At 40.7% G+C, this 21,050-nt stretch overlaps 1 protein-coding gene across 2 annotated transcripts in view; it reads right to left on the minus strand.

Moving 5' to 3' along the window:
- Positions 1 to 21,050, minus strand: part of CXXC5 (CXXC finger protein 5) — a 113,053-nt gene that overhangs the window by 41,788 nt on the left and 50,215 nt on the right. For both annotated transcript variants that reach the window (XM_063130159.1, XM_063130158.1), the window contains exon 2: positions 624 to 721. The gene's annotated coding sequence lies outside the window, so the exon portion shown is untranslated. The remainder of the gene's footprint in view (positions 1 to 623; positions 722 to 21,050) is intronic.

Raw genomic sequence — 21,050 nt, forward strand, 5'->3', positions numbered from 1 at the left:
GACAGAGGGCCCCTAGCGCTACCAATCGAAAGACATGGCACAGCAGCTAATCCATCTGTTCCTCCTTAGCTAAAGAAAAGAGATGGAAGAAGTTGGGAGGAAACATAGGAGCATTACAAATGGAAGGCTATATTGTCTGGACCACCCATAAAATTCCATAAATGAGGCAAGGCAATTGCCTGATGAAAGCCTTGCCTGAAAGTACTCTGAGTGACTGAAATGCAGCAGAACCTACAAATTAGAAGTTTGGAGTGCAAATCCTGGTCCCTTCTGGTAGCCTCAAGCAAGCCAGTATCATCTGCCAAACTGGGTAACTGAACATAGTGGGTGGCTGCTTTGTAATTCCTAGACCAAGTAATCAGATGGAATGAAGCTGTTTGTTAAGCTCCATTATTGCTACGCTAGCAGATGGTAATCAGATTTTCTGACCAATTGTCCCTTACTTAGGCTAAAGACAATTCAGGATCTTGGCTCCCTCCTGTTGAAAGTTGTGGCAAACATTCCATTGGCTTCAAGAGCAAAAGTAAGCTTTTACTGTCACAGAGCTCAGTAGGTCTGTTCCCCTTATCTGTAACCTGTATCATTTGTATACCAACAGCCAGCATGACTTAAAATATGCCTACCACACTTTGGATGAATGGTATTCCTTAAATGAAGGTCCTCTTATGTTGATGATCTGTTTTGTCTTCCCTTGGTACTTGCTTCTTTGTGTAAAGTAGAACTGAAAAAAAAAAACCACAGAGATTTTAAATACAGACATTTCAGAATTTGAATTATTTAGAATTCTGAAATTGTCACTCGGTGGGCACTTTAAACAAATATATTTCAAATTAATACATAGTAAGTACCAATATACTGACCCAAAGTCCAACAGTATCTATAACTGTTAGTGTTGGGGGGGATCAAATTACATTACAAAATGTAATTAAAATATGCATTTGAATTTCTGCAAAGAAATTTGAGCTAGGACTCTAAAATTTGGCTTGAAGATTCTCTCCTCTAATATAAAGTGCATGCCATCTCCCCCAAGGAACAAAATGGTTTCTTCCCCTTTACCACAGAGAATGAAAGATGGAGAGGAGGATTTTCCATGGAGGTTTCCCCGCTTGCTGTATGACCTAATATAGTTATGTAAATAGCACATCACCACCTATTGACAATTTATAAGTATCACAAGCATGTGTCAAACTACACCTCCCATTACCCCCTGTTAGCCTAGCCATGCTAGCTGGGGTGATGTGAGTTGTAGTTCAACCCATCTAGAGGGCACCAGGTTGGGGAAGGCAGTTACATATTTAAAGAAGTCTGTAGACTAAACACAGGGAAGAAGACCACTATCTACACGGGTTGGTCCTAATAAAGAGCGCCCATTACCAACTTCAGGAGGTACACCAATCTAGGACCATTCCTAGATAGGGACAGACTATCCATGGTCATCCATGAACTGGTAACCTCACGATTAGACTACTCCAATGCATTTTATGTGGGGCTGCCCTCATGTATGGTTCAGAAGTTACAGCTAGTGCAGAATGCAGCAGCTAGAGTGCTTACTTGTAACCTAGCTATGCTCACGTAACACCTGTGTTAAAGAACTGCACTAGCTGCTTAATAGCTAACGAGCCATGTACAACGATATGCTATTGGTATATAAAGCCCTGAACAACTTGGGATCAGGATATCTAGCAGACCGCCTTCCCTTATACAGACCCAGGCAATCTTTAAGAACAGAAGAGGCCTTGCTGGTCATGATGAACAGAATGAAGTATCCAGTAGCCTTCTCTGTAGCGGCACCCATCATCTGGAAAACGCTCCCTTGAGTAGTTTGGGAGGCAGAAAACGTGGCATCTTTTAAACACCTCCTGGAAACACATTTGATCACCCAGGCTTTCCCTGGTCTGTAAGTGAATTAACTATGCCTCTCCATTTTACTGCTCCTTAATATTTTTTACTGTAGTTGGAAGTGTTTTTAATGCTGTGTTTTAATATTGTGTTTTTAATATTGTATTTTAACCACTGAGAGATTATTATATTCAGCAGCATATAAATGTCACAAATAAATATAAATAAATAAAGGCATGACTCAGCTATGGATTTTTTTTCTCATGGACCAGCACAGCTATCTTTGTTTTTGTTTTTTAATGTACACTGTGAAATTCATTCTAGGATGCACCCCAAGACAACGATTTTCCCCAAATTTCATCACTAAAATAATGTATTATTTATTTGTTACATTTACACTCTGCCTTTCCAGAGAAAAATAAGTCCAAGGTGAACAACAAAATCTAGCATTGTTTATTTTAAAAAAACATACACAGTCTTGCCTAGTGGGGAAGCAACTGGTCCAGCTTCAGAACCCTGTGCAATTACAACCAGCGAAGGGAAAATTCCAGGTGCACCAAAGAGCAGGTGCCACAAATAAACCTTTGGAAAATAAGCAAAAGTGTGCATTTCTGCCAGACCCTAAAGTTAGGGTGACCATATGAAAAGGAGGACAGGACTCCTGAATCTTTAACAGTTGTATTGAAAAGGGAATTTCAGCAGGTGTCATTTGTATATATGGGGAAAATGGGGAAATTCCCTCTTCATCACCACAGTTAAAGCTGCAGGTGCCCTGCCCTCTTTTAAATCTGGTCACTCTAGTATAGCTCCTGCAGCTTTAACTGTGGTGCTGAAGAGGGAATTTCACCAGGTTCTCCATATATACAAATGACATCTGCTAAAATTCCCTTTTCTATGCAACTGTTAAAGATACAGGAGTCCTGTCCTCCTTTCCATATGGTCACCCTAACCTATGGCCCACAAGTGAACCTCTTTGTCCTGCTTGCACTGAGCAGCTGCATCAAACTGAATTTACACAATCCTACCAGGGGATCAGCTCCGGCAGGTAGGAAGACCCAACAATGGCAGTGGCAGGGGCCACATGCTTACCAGGAAGAAACAAGTACAACCCAAATGCCAGGTTTGAATGTATAAATCTAGTGTTGTTGAGGTACAGGTGCAGAAAGGGGAATAAAATGCAGCTGGGATGCCATTCTCAGCTTATAAAACAGTTCAATATAAAGAGGTGGCTACAGGGCTAACCAGATTAGTCCACTCATCCATGTGATTTTGACATGAAAAATCACCCGCAATCACACCTCAAAGCAGAGGGGTGGCCTTGATCCATCTGTTGCCCTCATGAGACGCCAGAGTGGCATTCTCTTCTGAAGTTATAAGCGAATGCCAGCCCTCTAGCACCAGAGGTCGGCCTGCAACATTGGCCTGGTTCAGATTCATATTGGGCCAGAGCTCCAGCTTGCATGGTAGAGAGGTCCGCCTGGCGCCTACACTGTACTCCTTTCATCGCCAGCTGAAGACCTTTTTATTCTCTCAGTATTTTAACACTTAATTTTAACTTAAATTTAAATTTTACTGTTCTAACTCTGTATTTTAATCTTATATCAATTTTGCTGCGTGGTTTTATCCTGGTTGTGCTTTTTATACTGTATTTTGGTTTTGTGCTTTTAACCTGTTGGTTGTTTGATTATGGTTTTAATTCTTGTGAACCACCCAGAGCTTCGGCTATTGGGCGGTATAAAAATGTAATAAATAAATAAATAAATAAATAGAAGAGCAAGTGTGTTCTGCCCTGGTGAGCTCAAACTGGGCTATGTGTGGTTGTATGCCTAGTCTGATTATGGTTCTCACTGATTTTAAATTGCTTTGAAGAAAAAAAATTCGGACTGGATTTAAGTCTTCGCATTCTGAAAATCTTACCCATGGTGTTTTCTGGCTATGGTTTTAGTTACTGGTAAAAATACACCACAGGGATGGGCAACTTGTTGTGTCTCTCAGAAGGGCTCCTGCTTTCGGAGGCAAATGACAATGGGAGGCAAATGAAGAGGCTTGCTAAGTAATCTACAAAGCTTTTATTAAGCAACAAACGTCTCTTTAACCTGAATAGAGTCTACTTCTGTGAAACGACCCCCTAGGCAAAACTATGCAAACTAAGCAAGACAATTGTCTGTTCAAGAAGAGAAAGAAGTTAATTCTCAAAGGACTTCAAAGCTCCTGGTCTGGTGGTAGGTTCTGGGTAATCTCTCTGGCTTTCTCCGGGCCTCTTTACACTCTTCCTGCGGATCCTAGCATCAGTTAGTGTTTCTGAAGCACCCTCATCTCCCACAGAGTGTGTAGAATTTGGCCTTGAGGAGAAAAGCTCTGAAGGGGGCTGATTCCCAGCGGAGGAATCTCCTGTGAGAGCTTCCTCCCCCACTGGTACGGGCTGGCTGGTGTCTGGGGCTGCGTCTTCGAGTTCTGGATCTGATTCTGATTGATTACCTGAAACACCTTCTCCCGAAACAGGGGCAGTAGGGTTAGACATGACACTTGTGTCCCTCCAGATGTTTTGGCCTACAACTCCCATCAGCCCTAGCCAACACAGCCAATAGTAAAGGATCATGGGAGTCATAGGCCAAAACGTTGGGAGAGCCATCATCTACACCTGGTGTAATGGCTGTGTTCTTTGCCAAGTGGTGCAGTAGAATGGCAACTCTATAAGGGATGTTAGGGGACTTGTGGCAAAACAGCAGTAACTAAGACCTCTTATCATGTAACAGTGATGGCAACAGATGGTGAGATTAAGGAGATTAACGGATAGGAGCTCTAAAAGGGCCCAGCTGTACATCACAACCACATCCAGTTCTAGGCCTGTAAAATCTGCAGTTGTGGAGAAAGATGAAAGAGCAAATGATCCAAATCACACAAATGCAGGCGTTCCTAGATTAATCATCCTGTCTCTACCAGTTTCAGCTAATATAAGTGGATGACGCCCTGCTTCATGTCCTATGCCAGAGGATTTAGATGCATGGGTTGCTGGAGCAGGACCTTTTCAATGGTGGCCTCTGTATTATGAAACTCCCTGTCTACATTGGCTAATACACAACCCTTTAAGCATTCAGAAAAGCTTTTAAAGCCTTCCTGTTTACACTAGTGATGCATACAGCTTAACTCTATTAAGAGCAGGAAATCAACCCTGTTGTACCACTAGATGACAAAGGAAAGAAAGGATTACAGAAAGAAAATTGGGAAATTGCAAATAAATTGAATGAATTATTGGCACTGATCTTCAAAGCAGAGAACATTGGAAAGATACCTACCCACAACTGAATGGCTTTTTCAGACAAGGTATCAGAAGAATTAAACCAAATATAAATTATCAGAGAAATTAAAAATTAATGCCAACAGGTATGTATAGGATACTCCTGAGAGTTTGAAAAAAAATCAGATGTGAAAATATTATTCTGTTAACAAAAATATAACATACAACTTGTCACTAAAATTGGTTTCTATTCCACAAGGTTGAAAATTAGCCAATGTAAAAAGGAATTACAGGTTCACTTGCCTAATGTGTATCTGAGGTAAACTAGTGGAAAGCATTACTAAAGCTAAAATAAAAACAGGCCTTGCTGAGGAAGAATGTGCATGGGTTCTATTAAAGAGCATCCTGCCTTACCACTTTTTTATGTCCAACCTAAAAGTTTGGAAAAGGACGCATAATGGAGCTATGTGTGCTAGCTTTTCCTGGCCTCCACTGGGGTGGGGGTGGGGGAACTCCAGTGGAGCATTTTTTTTCCTTTTTTTAAAATGCCCTGGGCAGGGGTTGGGGGAGAAAAGAGAAGAAATATTTCACCTTAGAGCACCGTGGTCTTTATCCAAACTGGAGGTACACATGCTTGCAAGAGAGTAGGAAAACCAAATGAAACTTGTTTGTGACCCACTTACAAGAGTGGCTATAAATACCAAAATGATTTGGTAAGGGTGCAATCCTAATCCTATTGAAGACAACTGAATTGTGTATAACAGACCATACTGAGGTTCCTCCTTCCGCCGGAGGAACTCCAATATCAACATGGATGTAACTAGGGAAGTTGGAGAACTCCGCAACAGAATCAAATGAGTTTGGATTTCTATGGATCTGACCCGCAGATTCTGCAGTGGAGCAGCCTTTCCAGATGCACACAAATTCCATGGACTTGCAGATGGGGTGGGGTTTTTTTACCTTCCAGAATCTTACACAAATATAGAAGAATACATAAAAGAAATAAAAAAACCAGCTGAAAACGTGCATTTCCACCACAGGCTAAAGCATGAAAATGTGCATTTTGGAAGGGATTTGCTCATTTTCTGAAGTGCAAATTTGTGCAAACGCGAATGCACACAAATTGAGGAGTTTGGAAGAACTCTGATTCCCTCAATGAGCCGGAAGGCACCTAACCATCAGCAAAAACAGAACGAATTTTACAAAATCCATACATTCCTAGATAACACCAATTGTGTCAATATGTATTTTTTCAAAAGTTGGTTTTTTTTTAATATGCAGATTTCTGCAAATTTAATCAATCAATTTGAAATAAAAATAAAAATCCATCATAAGCCTGGGAGTAAAGTGCAGAAAATGGCCGCCAAAATAATCAGAAGGTTGGTGCACCTTCCATATAAGGAACGGCTATTATTATTATTATTTATTTATTTATATAGCACCATCAATGTACATGGTGCTGTACAGAGTAAAACAATAAAATAGCAAAACCCTGCTGCATAGGCTTACATTCTAATAAAATCATAATAAAACAATAAGAAGGGGAAGAGAATGCACCAAACAGGCACAGGGTAGAGTAAAACTAACAGTTCAAAATCAAGTTTTAAAAGCTTTAGAAAAAAAAGTTTTTAGCTGAGCTTTAAAAAACGCAATTGAACTTGTAGTTCGCAAATGTTCTGGAAGAGTGTTCCAGGCATAAGGGGCAGCAGAAGAAAATGGACGAAGCCGAGTAAGGGAAGTAGAGACCCTTGGGCAGGCGAGAAACGTGGCATCAGAGGAGCGAACAGCTAAAGCTAAATGCTAAAGCATTTGGGGCTTTTTAACTCAGAAAAAAGATGACGGAAGATAGGAAAATGGTTTATAAAAGTATGCATGGAGGAGAGAGAGAGAAATTTCTCCCTCTAGAACACAGGGTCAACCAGTGAAAGTGACTGCCAATAGATCCAAAACAGACATATAGTTAATGTATGGAATTTTCTGTTATGGGATGTGAAGACGGCCACTAGCTTAGACGACTTTAAAATGAAGTGAGGGACTATTTTGGAGGACAAGACTATTGCTGGGTATTAGCCACGAGTGCTAAATGGAACCTGCAGCTTTGCAGGCAGAATGCCTCTGAAGAACAGCTGCTGTGGGTTGAGGGAATAACAGCAGGGGAAGACTGTTGCCTTTTACAAGCTTTCCAGAGAATGGCCCCTGTTGCACCCTCGATCTGATCCAATAGGACTCTTATGATCTTATGTAATTGTACTTATTTCTGCCTTTTTTATATATAGTCAATGCTCAAGCTGGTCATTCTGCGGCAATTTAGGGCACCATCCTATGCATGTTTAAACAGAAAAAGTCCTCAATTCCCAGCATGCCCCAGCCGCACATGATGGGATTTGTAGCACTTTTATCTGTCAACATGTTTAGAATGGGGTTGTATCCAGTTAGAGAAGCAGAGTAAAGGAAAAGTATAAACAACAAAGGTAGCAGAACTAGCAGGTCTCCTAAATCAAACAAAAAAATTGCATTCAAAACTCTGTTCCTTAACACCACACCATGCCACCTATCTCTATATCCTTTAGATTTCCATTTGTTTCTCTTCAACCATCTTATTTATTTATTTATTTATTTTATTACATTTTTATACCGCCCAATAGCCAAAGCTCTCTGGGCGGTTATATCACGTGTTCAGAGGAGGGCAACCAGGATGATCAGGGGTCTGGAAACAAAGCCTTATTATTATTATTATTATTATTATTATTATTATTATTATTATTATTATTATTATATTATTATTATTATTATTATTATTATTAATTTATATAGCACCATCAATGTACATGGTGCTGTAAAGAGTAAAACAGTAAATAGCAAGACCCTGCCGCATAGGCTTACATTCTAATAAAATTATAATAAAACAATAAGGAGGGGAAGAGAATGCAAACAGGCACAGGGTAGGGTAAACAGGCACTGGGTAGGGTAAAACTAACAGTATAAAGTCAGAACAAAATCAAGTTTTAAAAGCTTTAGGAAAAAGAAAAGTTTTTAGCTGAGCTTTAAAAGCTGCGGTTGAACTTGTAGTTCTCAAATGTTCTGGAAGAGCGTTCCAGGCATAAGGGGCAGAAGAAGAAAATGAAGAGAGACTGAAAGAACTGGGCATGTTTAGCATGGAGAAGAGAAGATTGAGGGGAGACATGATAGCACTCTTCAAATACTTAAAAGGTTGTCACACAGAGGAGGGCCAGGATCTCTTCTCCATCCTCCTTCCTCCCAGAGTGCAGGACACGGAATAACGGGATCTAGTTAAAGGAAGCCAGATTCCAGCTGGACATCAGGAAAAACTTCCTGACTGTTAGTGCATTACAATGGAATCAGTTATCTAGTGAGGTTGTGGGCTCTCCCACACTAGAAGCATTCAAGAGGAAGCTGGACAACCATCTGTCAGGGATGCCATTGAGCAGGGGGTTGGACTCGATGGTCTTGTAGGCCCCTTCCAACTCTGCTATTCTATGATTCTATGATCTCTGCCTTATATCAGATTCCAAAGGTATATCTGGCCTAGGTTTTAACACTCCAGCCACATTCAATTTAGTGTGCATCTATCCCCAGTGTAATAAATCTCTGGGTATATCTACACCTAAGGGTGTAGCAGGAGGGAGGGGGGAGATCATGGACTTACTTGCTTCTGCAATCCTCCCCCAGTGTCTAGACAGCCATGCGACGTCCCAGAAGGGAAGAGGAACATTGCGCCCGCCATTATTAATATTTTTAAGAGGAGCCAGTTGTGCGGTGAAAAAGCTAAAAAAAAAAAAAAATCTGCACCAACACCACCCCACCATCCCAGGGAAGGTGAAATTGCTCCCCCGCCCCCATGGGCATGGAGCATAACAAGTATCAACAGGAGCAGCATCAAAAAGTCCTATAATATCAATTGCAACCTTTCTCCATGCAGTATCATGTGACACATTATTTTATAGCTGTCTGCGTTTGGGATTCCATCCCTGGCCACCAATCCAGATCTCTTAATCTCTATTTAGTTCTAACAATCCCTTGACGAATATCATGGGTGAGACAATCAGCTGTCACATACTGACTGGGTTTAGATCACATGATAAGCAATGGTGGGTTAAATAGTCAACAGTTGGTTATTGTGTCATCTGTTGGGACTTTTTCACACCACATTTGGTTATTTGACTGAAATAACCAATGCATACAGCCAACACTGTGCAGAGTTGATTATTTCAACAACCATTGGGTATTTTGTTGTGTGTTGGGCACCACAGAATCATAGAAACATAGAACAGCAGAGTTGGAAGGGACCTACAAGGCCATCGAGTCCAACCCCCTGCTCAATGCAGGAATCCACCCTAAAGCATCCCTGACAGATGCTTGCCCAGCTGCCTCTTGAAGGCCTCTAGTGTGGGAGAGCCCACAACCTCACCAGGCAACTGATTCCATTGTTGTACTGCTCTAACAGTCAGGAAGTTTTTCCTGATGTCCAGCTGGAATCTGGCTTCCTTTAACTTGAGCCCGTTATTCCGTGACCTGCACTCTGGGAGGATCGAGAAGAGATCCTGGCCCTCCTCTGTGTGACAACCTTTGAAGTATTGGAAGAGTGCTATCATGTCTCCCCTCCATCTTCTCTTCTCCAGGCTAAACATGCCCAGTTCTTTCAGTCTCTCTTCATAGGGCTTTGTTTCCAGACCCCTGATCATCCTGGTTGCCCTCCTCTGAACACGCTTCAGCTTGTCTGCGTCCTTCTTGAATTGTGGAGCCCAGAACTGGACGCAATACTCTAGATGAGGCCTAACCAGGGCCAAATAGAGAGGAACCAGTACCTCACGTGATTTGGAAGCTATACTTCTATATTAATGCAGCCCAAAATAGCATTGGCTTTTCTTGCAGCCATATCGCACTGTTGGCTCATATTCAGCTTGCGATCTACAACAATTTCAAGATCCTTCTCGTTTGTAATATTGCTGAGCCAAGTATCCCCCATCTTTTAACTGTGCCTTTGGTTCCTATTTCCTAAATGTAGAACTTGGCATTTATCTCTATTAAATTTCATTCTGCTGTTTTCAGCCCAGCACTCTAGCCTATCAAGATCACTTTGAAGTTTGTTTCTGTCTTCCAGGGTATTAGCTATCCCACCCAATTTGGTGTCATCTGCAAATTTGATAAGCGTTCCCTGCACCTTTTTGTCCAAATCATTAATAAAAATGTTGAAGAGCACTGGGCCCAGGACTGAGCCCTGCGGTACCCCACTCGTTGCCTCTCCCCAGTTTGAGAAGGTTCCATTGATAAGTACTCTTTGAGTCCGATTCTGTAGCCAACTGTGAATCCACCTAATAGTTGTTCCATCTAGCCCACTTTTAGCTAGTTTGTTAATCAGAATATCATGGGGCACTTTGTCAAAAGCTTTGCTGAAGTCAAGATATATGACATCCACAGCATTCCCACAGTCCACAAGGGAGGTTACCCGATCAAAAAATGAGATCAAATTAGTCTGACAGGACTTGTTCCTGACAAATCCATGTTGGCTTCTAGTGATCACCGCATTGATTTCAAAGTGTTTACAGATTGACTTCTTTATAATCTGCTCCAGAATTTTCCCAGGGATGGATGTCAGACTGACTGAGTATTTTGTTGCACCAGTTGGTTATTTTCGGCTACTACAGAGTCCCCTGGAAAGAGCAGCTAAAGCAGCGGCTGCCAGACAGCAGAACTTGCAATGGCTGATGGGATACCAGTGGGAGGACTGAGGGGGGAGAGAGGGGGGATGAGTCAATCACACCGCTGACTAATAGTCAACCTGACACAGACCTTAATCCACACCACAGTTGATTATAATCATGTCTTGTGGGGAGTGCTCCATCAGTAATCAACCATGGAGTTGACTTTTAACCCACCACTGACTATATCCAAACACAGCCTTTGATTCCCTGGTCTATACTCCATTTCATATGTAAAGGAAAGCAGTTTTGCTGACCACTTAGTAATATGATTTCCTACTTGTTCCACTCCCTTTGTGGTTAACAATGTCGTCACAGGCCTATGATCAGCCCAAACACAAGCAAGTGCTTCTTTTTCAATAGCTGAATATTTCCTCTTTATTTTCAATAGCTGAATATTTCTCAGTAAGTGTGATGCAAATACTACAGTGCTCTGAACTTTATCCTCATGGAGTTGTGTAGATATTGTTCCCAGTCCATAAACAGAAGCATCCATTGTCACAATTATAGGTAGTCAAGGATTACCTTGCAGGACAATTACCAATTAACCCTTTCACCTTCTCAAAACTCAACTTATGCAGCTGCTGTCCAAATCAAACTTGATGTTCCTTATACCACTTCCTGAAAGGGCTCAACAACCATTGCACAGTTTGGAATAACTTTTGCATACCAAGAGGCAAGGCCCAAAAAGAAACATAAGGTTTGTATATCACTTGGAGAATACGCCTCTAGCATTGCCAACATATGATCAAGGTCAGGTTTCAATCTCTGTGGTGAAATTGTATGTCCCAGAAAGGAAAATTCAGTTTGTCTAAATAGACATTTCTCCAAATTATACCTCAATCCTGCTACACTAATACAGCCTGCAAATTATTTTCATGTTCCTCAGGAGTATTCCCAAACACAATAATATCATCCAGATAACACTGGACTCCCTTCTGCTTCTTAAGAATTATTGTCATCATTTTTTGAAAGATGCTAAGTTCTGACACAACCCAATAAATGGAATAAATGCTGTAAGGTCTCTACTATTTTCATGCAACATAACCTGATAGTATGCACTCCGCAAATCAAGAGTAGAAAACATCCTTGCTTCCTAAAGTTCTGCAATGACTTCTTCTCAATCCAAAGGGAGAGGCGGGTAAGAAATAATAATAATAATAATAATAATAATAATAATAATAATAATAATAATAATAATAGGGAAAGGGAGGCTATCGCCATAGAGAGCTTCTGTTGCGGAATGTTATCGAAATGTAATAAATGAAATGAAGTGAAATAGCTATATTTGGCTCTCTCAAGTCTACACAAAGAAGAATGCTGCCATTTTTCTTCCTTGTTACTACTAATAGGTGAGAGCCCATTCAGCTAAATCAGTCTCCTCAACATCATCCTGTTATACCAATTTCTGAATCTCTTCAAAAACAGCATCTCTTAGTGTACATGGTAAGCACCGTAGCTTCTAGTATACGTATTACATTTGGTTTCATTTTAACTTTATGAACAAACCCATGTAAACAGCCAGATTTTCCCTCATTCTGATCCTTCAACACAGCTCAAATTGGTCTTTTCATTTCAGAAGTGTTTAATTGGGGAAGAACAATGTGTTCATCAACTATCCGAAGGTTCAGTGCAGCAAATACATCTTTCCCAAGGATAGGAGTACCATCAAGGACAATATAAAACTGCGGATGCACGACGTTAGCCAAAAGTTACTTTTACATGCAAACATTCACATACATACAGGAATTTGGTTCTTCAGATAACACATCAACTATATTTTGGTTCCATGAGTGGTACACCACTAAAATAATGCAAACAAAATTATTCATGCAATATAGAAACTGCTGAATCAGTATCCAGCATTAATTCAATGTCTTTTGATACCCCTACAACTCTAACAAAAATGTTCAGTACATGTGATTTTTTCTACTGTGTGTGCGGGACTTATCCAGATTACACTCAGAACAGTAACGTCTGACACTATAACTACATGTACTTGTTGGTTAGGCTGGTTATTACATACTTTAGTGAAATGTCCCATTTATTTTTTTACAACAATTACATTGAACCATCTTAGCAGGACATCCAGCGTAACTTACAAGATGGTGTGAAGACCAACAACAAAAACAGAGGATCCGCTGCTTGTACCACACATCCTTTATCCAAACTCATTATTTTAGCTTCTGCCAGGACTGTCTCAACTTGAGTTGCAATAGTTACAGTTTTCTCGAATGTAAGATCCTTCTCTAGGGGTAAGTGTTCTCATTTTATTTTACTATTTATTTATTTCATTTCTATACTGCCCAATAGCCGAAGATCTCTGGGCGGTTCACAGAAATTAAAACCGTAAGTACAGCATAAAATATAATATAAGAGCTTAAAACCACAATATGAAACCACATACAAATCAGAGATGTTTCCTCAATTATCTGGTCTTTAATCATCTCATCCACCATATCTCCAAAATTACATAAGCCCATTCTCTAAGCAGCAGTATACTCAGGGTGACCATATGAAAAGGAGGACAGAGCTCCTGTATCTTTAACAGTTGTATTGAAAAGGGAATTTCTGTAGGTGTCATTTGTATATATGGAGAACCTGGTGAAATTTCCTCTTCATCACCACAGTTAAAGCTGCAGGGGCCCTGCCCTCTTTTAAAATGGTCACTCTAGTATAGCTCCTGCAGCTTTAACTGTGGTGATGAAGAGGGAATTTCACCAGGTTCTCCATATATACAAATGACACCTGCTGAAATTCCCTTTTCTATGCAGCTGTTAAAGATACAGGAGCCCTGTCCTCCTTTTCATATGGTCACCTATACTGTAACATAGGCCGAATATACATTACTGTAGCCGTAACGTTATAGATAGCTCTGGATGACGTCAGTGATCATGTGATGTGTTCCTTATAACGTTATGCAGAAAGGTTTTGTACCGTTTTACCTTTCGTTGTAACACTTCTGCGTCATTAGACTTCTTTCAATGTGCTCTGTTGTTACGATGTCTTCTGTGTCGCATTGCGAAACTAATGTCACATGATCCCTCACCGGGCTTCCTGTCTGATGTAACTTCCTCTACGTGCCTTCAGTAACGTTAGAACTGGTGAACGGAATGTGTTAAATCGCTCTCATTTTTTAAACATTATTTCCGTGGCATTACATGCAACCTACCTTGGGTAAAAACATTTTTTAAAAAATAAGTTATTAAAGGATGCACATATGCGCATCCTTAATTTAATTTTTTAAAAAAAATAAATTCAATTATGTGCATAAGCGCATCCTTTAATAAAAAATATATATTTTTTTAAGTTTTTACCTGAGGTAGGTTGCATGTAATGCCATGGAAATAATATTTAAAAAATGAGAAAGATTTTACACATTCCGTTCACCAGGCATCCCTACACTTTCCTCAAGAGACAGACAACTCTGACAATCCACAAACCACTCTCTCTGAAGAACTCCGGCCACAAAGATTTGAAATTAAGAGCATGCGCATAAAGGAATGTTAGCTAGAGAGGTGCGGAAAATACAAAAACAAGGAAGTGGGAGGCACAGAGAAAGGACAGTCTGGGAATTGCAAGGATCACAGAAATGAGAAGAAGAAACAACACAGACAACGGGGCAACAAACAGTGTGCTCCGCAACAACGTTACAAGAAAAGGTAAGTAACGCTACTGAGCAACGGTATACAAGGTAGCGATACAAGTTACAATGTTACAAAGGCTCAAAAAATCGATGTAAGAAGAAGTGTAGATCCACACACAGACTCCCTGTTTTTTGTTCAGTCAGGCGAAATTTGTAGCGGTTAGCTACCATGTTCACTTTTAGCACAAAAAGGTTCTTTAAAACAATGCATGCAGCCTCATATTTATCATCAACAAGGGGAAGGGTGTAGACAAGTGGCGCAGAAGTGCCGAAATGGCATCAGGAAGGTTAAAGCTCAGAATGAGCTGAGATTAGAGAGGGGTGCTAAAAGCAATAAAAAGGCTTTCTTCAGATATGTGAGTAGTAAAAGACAGAGGAAAGAAATGGTGGTTCAACTGCTTAATGAGGATGGCAAATTGATAACAGATGACAAAGAAAAGGCTGAAGTTCTCAATGCCTCAGTCTTCACCCAAAAGCGGGTCTATGACCCCCCTGGAAAAAATGAAGCAGAAGTTGAGGGGGCAGGATTACAGTTTGAGATTATTATTATTATTATTATTATTATTATTATTTATTTATATAGCACCATCAGTGTACATGGTGCTGTACAGAGTAAAACAGTAAATTGCAAGACCCTGCCGCATAGGCTTACAATCTAATAAAATCATAGTAAAACAATAAGAAGGGGAAGAGAATGCAAACAGGTACAGGGTAGGGTAAGCAGGCACAGGGTAGGGTAAAACTAACAGTAGAAAGTAACAGTAGAAGTCTGCACAACATCAAGTTTTAAAAGCTTTAGGAAAAAGAAAAGTTTTTAGTTGAGCTTTAAAAGCTGCGGTTGAACTTGTAGTTCTCAAATGTTCTGGAAGAGCGTTCCAGGCGTAAGGGGCAGCAGGAGAGAATGGACGAAGCCGAGCAAGGGAAGTAGAGGCCCTTGGGCAGGCAAGAAATATGGCATCAGAGGAGCGAAGAGCACGAGCGGGGCAATAGTGTGAGATGAGAAAGGAGAGATAGGAAGGAGCTAGACCGCTAGATTGCTAAACAAATGGTCAAAGAACACCTAATTTCCTTGAATGAGTTCAAATCTCCAGGGCCCGATGAACTGCATCCAAGAGTAATGAAGGAGCTAGCAGAAGAACTCTCAGAACCTTTGTCTATTATCTTTGCAAAATCATGGAAGACGGGTGAAGTGCCGGACAACTGGAGGAGGGCTAACGTTGTCCCTATCTTCAAAAAGGGCAAAAAGGAAGAACCTGGGAACTACAGACCAGTCAGTCTGACATCCATCCCTGGGAAAATTCTGGAGCAGATTATAAAGAAGTCAATCTGTAAACACCTTGAAATCAATGTGGTGATCACTAGAAGCCAACATGGATTTGTCAAGAACAAGTCCTGTCAGACAAATTTGATCTCATTTTTTGATAAGGTAACCTCCCTTGTGGACCGTGGGAACGCTGTGGACGTCATATATCTTGACTTCAGCAAAGCTTTTGACAAAGTACCACATGACATTCTGATTAATAAACTAGCTAAAAGTGGGCTAGATGGAACAACTATTAGGTGGATTCACAGTTGGCTACAGAATTGGACTCAAAGAGTACTTATCAATGGAACCTTCTCGAACTGGGGAGAGGCAACGAGTGGGGTGCCGCAGGGCTCAGTCCTGGGCCCAGTGCTCTTCAACATTTTTATTAATGATTTGGACGAGGAGGTGCAGGGAACGTTGATCAAATTTGCAGATGACACAAAATTGGGTGGGATAGCTAATACCCTGGAATACAGAAACAAACTTCAAAGTGATCTTGATAGGCTGGAGTGCTGGGCTGAAAACAACAGGATGAAATTTAATAGGGATAAATGCCAAGTTCTACATTTAGGAAATAGAAACCAAAGGCACAGTTAAAAGATGGGGGATACTTGGCTCAGCAATACTACAAACGAGAAGGATCTTGGAATTGTTGTAGATTGCAAGCTGAATATGAGCCAACAGTGCGATATGGCTGCAAGAAAGGCAAATGCTATTTTGGGCTGCATTAATAGAAGTATAGCTTCCAAATCACGTGAGGTACTGGTTCCTCTCTATTCAGCCCTGGTTAGGCCTCATCTAGAGTATTGCGTCCAGTTCTGTGCTCCACAATTCAAGAAGGACGCAGACAAGCTGGAGCGTGTTCAGAGGAGGGCAACCAGGATGATCAGGGGTCTGGAAACAAAGCCCTATGAAGAGAGACTGAAAGAACTGGGCATGTTTAGCCTGGAGAAGAGAAGATGGAGGGGAGACATGATAGCACTCTTCAAATACTTAAAAGGTTGTCACACAGAAGAGGGCCAGGATCTCGACACGGAATAATGGACTCAAGTAAAGGAAGCCAGATTCCAGCTGGACATCAGGAAAAACTTCCTGACTGTTAGAGCAGTGCGACAATGGAATCAGTTACCTAGGGAGGTTGTGGGCTCTCCCACACTAGAGGCCTTCAAGAGGCAGCTGGACAAGCATCTGTCGGGGATGCTTTAGGGTGGATTCCTGCATTGAGCAGGGGGTTGGACTCGATGGCCTTGTAGGCCCCTTCCAACTCTGCTATTCTATGATTCTATGAATATACATTATCCTTCAACTCCCAAACAGTGGACATTTCCTTGCTTGAGGGGAGCTCCTTATTGCTGACTGCAAACAAGTAGTTTTCAAACATCCAGAACCAAACCGGGAATTCAATTGGAGGCTTACTGGGGATTTGAATAAAAGGTGCAGGTGGGATAAGTAGGAGAAGAGCCAAAGATTGCACCCTCAACTTATTTTTATAGTGACTATTTGTAGTAAGCCATTTTGAGCTAAAAGAAAGCAGGATACACATTTGTAAACAAAAACATTAAGTTTGGAAAGAAAAATGCCTAACACAGGAAAGCTGGGAATCACTCTTCTAAAGCATGAAATAAGGATGATTATGAACCTGGGATACAGTTTTCAGCACTGGATTACTGCATAACATTGCATCCACCTGCACAAAACCAGGCCACCATTCACAGAAAGCAGCCATATTTTCAACATTCCTGAATAGATTATGGTTGCATTTGTCAACGACAAGGGCACCGTAGTTGCTAGGTCTGGATAATAAAAGAACAGATATACTCGTGATTCAACAGCATCTGTTCACTTCATCCATACCCAAATCCACATAAAATGACAGTCTTGGTGGTTAGACCAAAATTAAGTAATTCTATCCAAACTGTTTTAGAGGCCAAGCTAGAGATTATATTGGATAGGGAAGCCAATTACCTGTTCCTCTTTTTAGGATTTTGTGGAGTGTTTAACCTGAATGTTTTATATGTAATATTGAATCATTTTAGATGTTGTTTGATATGGTATATTTCACCTCACAGAGTGAATCCTTTGATAGAGCAGGGTGAAAATCTAATGCAAAGAAACTAATAGTGCAATATAACAGGAGAGAAGATAGACAAAGAAAAGTTGTCTCTGGAAGCCATAATGTATGGCTATAATGTATGGCCGTAATGTATGTATGGCCATACCAGGAGAAGCAAACTTCAAGATGCAATAAGCTAAAACTGAAGCCAATCACAACAAAATGCCTGAGCAAACTTTCACAATCGGTTGTGGCCACAAGTATTATCAACTTTATTTATCTTTCTCCAAACGTAGGGTATTTCCTTTTTCCACAGAAGGAGACAAGAGCTTTCATGCTGATTTTTTTTTTTTTTTTTTTTTAATGATAAGGGAGGTGCTATTTTCCTCATGAAAATCATCCCACTGAATTCATTTTCCTCTGCCGCTCCCAGATTATGGAATGACCTGGCGGGAGAGATTCGTCAACTTAATAGTCTTCCGGATTTTAAGGAATCTATAAAGACTGATCTCTTCCGGCAGGCCTACCCAGTTGAATTTTAAGATGCTTTTTGTGCTGCTTTTAATAACGTATTAGTTTTAAATGTTTTAATTATATGAATGAATAGTTTATTTGTTTGTAGCACAAAGACCATTACAAAATACAGAATTGCTCACATATAGTCCTCAATTCCCAGCATGCCCCAGCCGCACATGATGGGATTTGTAGCACTTTTATCTGTCAACATGTTTAGAATGGGGTTGTATCCAGTTAGAGAAGCAGAGTAAAGGAAAAGTATAAACAACAAAGGTAGCAGAACTAGCAGGTCTCCTAAATCAAACAAAAAAATTGCATTCAAAACTCTGTTCCTTAACACCACACCATGCCACCTATCTCTATATCCTTTAGATTTCCATTTGTTTCTCTTCAACCATCTTATTTATTTATTTATTTATTTTATTACATTTTTATACCGCCCAATAGCCGAAGCTCTCTGGGTGGTTATATCATGTGTTCAGAGGAGGGCAACCAGGATGAATAATGTAATGCTGGTGGGAGAGATTCGTCAACTTAATAGTCTTCCGGATTTTAAGGAAGCTATAAAGACTGATCTCTTCCGGCAGGCCTACCCAGTTGAATTTTAAGATGGTTTTTATTAATGTGCTGCTTTTAATAATGTATTAGTTTTAAATAATAATAATAATAATAATTATTATTATTATTAGGGAGGGTGAAGTATTGGGTTATGATACGTTTGGCATATACCAAAATAATACCGTTAACTGTAGACAACAAAAAGTTAGAATAGGTTGACAGAGGCCTATTACAGAATAATATCAAAGTCGTCCCTACCGGGCTACACGACGCACAGCTGATCCCACTGTGATCTCAGCTCCACCGCAAAGTTATTCCAGGATTTTGCTGACTAGTTTTGTCACGTCTCCCCCACCCCCTTGCTACAATTCCGAAGTCTGCAGCCGGTGTTGCACGCACACCCCCTTTGCGAGGTCATTGCTGTTTGCTGTGAGTTCTGGGATCAGCAAACAGCCAATGACCTGTGAGGGGTATGTGCATGCATATCAGCATGTTTCATCGCTGAGTGCTTTTATTAACACAAACATATATCTGCACAGCATCGCACATTTGATGGATTCCCTATCCACCCCATATGTAGCTGTGCATTTGCATTCATGCGCATCATCGGTGAGCCACCCACTTCTCCCGATCCACAAGCGGAAGCGCTATCACGGGGCACACGTCCTCCTGCAATGGCACTCCTGGAAATGCAGAAAACTTTGCTCACGCGCGCCGCCCTGTGAATGCCGATCTCAGAAGTGGGAAAACTCGTAACCACCCCCTCCTCCCTTGCGAAAGAGTTGTAGGTGCAGATTAGGCCAGGGAATGCAGCTGCATCCCAATTAGCACTTTGTACTGTTCTGCATTTTCAATTTAGAACTGGCCAGTTGCTATTAAAAAATAAATATTGATATGAGTGGTCTATCGTAAAGAGGTTCTTATGAGGGTCTCCTGGGCAGGATCTACACTGCTGCTTTGAAGCACTTTATAACAGTTTTGACAACTGTTGGGGCCCAGGACACACACTCCATAGACAGTTGTCAAAAGTGTTTTTTAATATATATATATATATATATATATATATATATATATAAAATTAAAAATATACAATAATCACAACACATCAACTCATTACCCTACAATAATAACCAATAAAGAACAAAGAAAAAAACTGCTTAATACAATAATCTAATAGTAATAACCATAATATTAATCATAATCATAATAACCATAGTAAAAATAATAATAATAAGTGCAACCCACCCCCTGGGACCATTATTCTCCACTCCAAAATTGTAACACGTCTTGTGACGGTTTACACCCTTTCCCTTTTCCTAATAAAAATTTAACAAATGGTTTCCAAATCTCCTCAAAATCATTCCGCTTCAATATTCCTTTCTTAACTTTCACACACCCCGTTAGCCTGTCAAAAGTGTTATAAAGCGCTTTAAAGCAGTAGTGTAGATCTGGCCCTGGTGATGGGAAGCAGCTTGTGAAGCTGTTGTTTGTCTAGGGTTGGCTGGGGGACTGTGTGAGTAGGCTGACTAGTCTGACCACAGTCAGTGTTCGTGAAGCCAATGTATTAAAAGGAGCTCAATAAGATTGCTTACAGGCCAGTAGGTGAAAGCTGAAGTGGGTCTTCAACAAAAGCTAAGGAAGTACCAGAATGGGGGCCCTTCTAAATAAGACTTTGTGCAGCCACACTGCTCTTCTTACGCAGCGCCTTTGTCCCTGCTCCACTTGCAGGTTGTCCCTGGGGTTATGATAAAAAGAACAGGAAAATGCTGAAGAACCAGGTGTCTCTTAGAGGGTTCATTACAAGCTGAATAGGCAAGCTGCTTGTCAGTGTATATTTCAAATATAACGTAAATGTAATTTGAAATGAAGAGCAGCTTGCCTCTTCAGCAGTGCAAGTGGCTATGGTGAGAAAGAATGGGAGGATGATAAGGAGGAACAACAGACAGAATCAGATTCCAAAATGGAAAGACGGTAGGAAACAGTTATTTCAAGTGTTCTTATCCCATAGCTGTCAAATGGGGAAAGTCCTGAACCATTTTCTGGAAGTGGTGTGAGATTGGAAGTGGGTGAAGAAATTAAGGCTCAATCCAACATGGGATTAGGGGTACAGCCTGCCCTGAATGGGGTTGCACTCCCTCTGAAGGAGCAGGTTCGCAGTTTGGGGGTTGCTCTTG

This window comes from Elgaria multicarinata, chromosome 7 (assembly GCF_023053635.1).
Source record: "Elgaria multicarinata webbii isolate HBS135686 ecotype San Diego chromosome 7, rElgMul1.1.pri, whole genome shotgun sequence".
NCBI classification, from domain to species: Eukaryota; Metazoa; Chordata; class Lepidosauria; order Squamata; family Anguidae; genus Elgaria; species Elgaria multicarinata.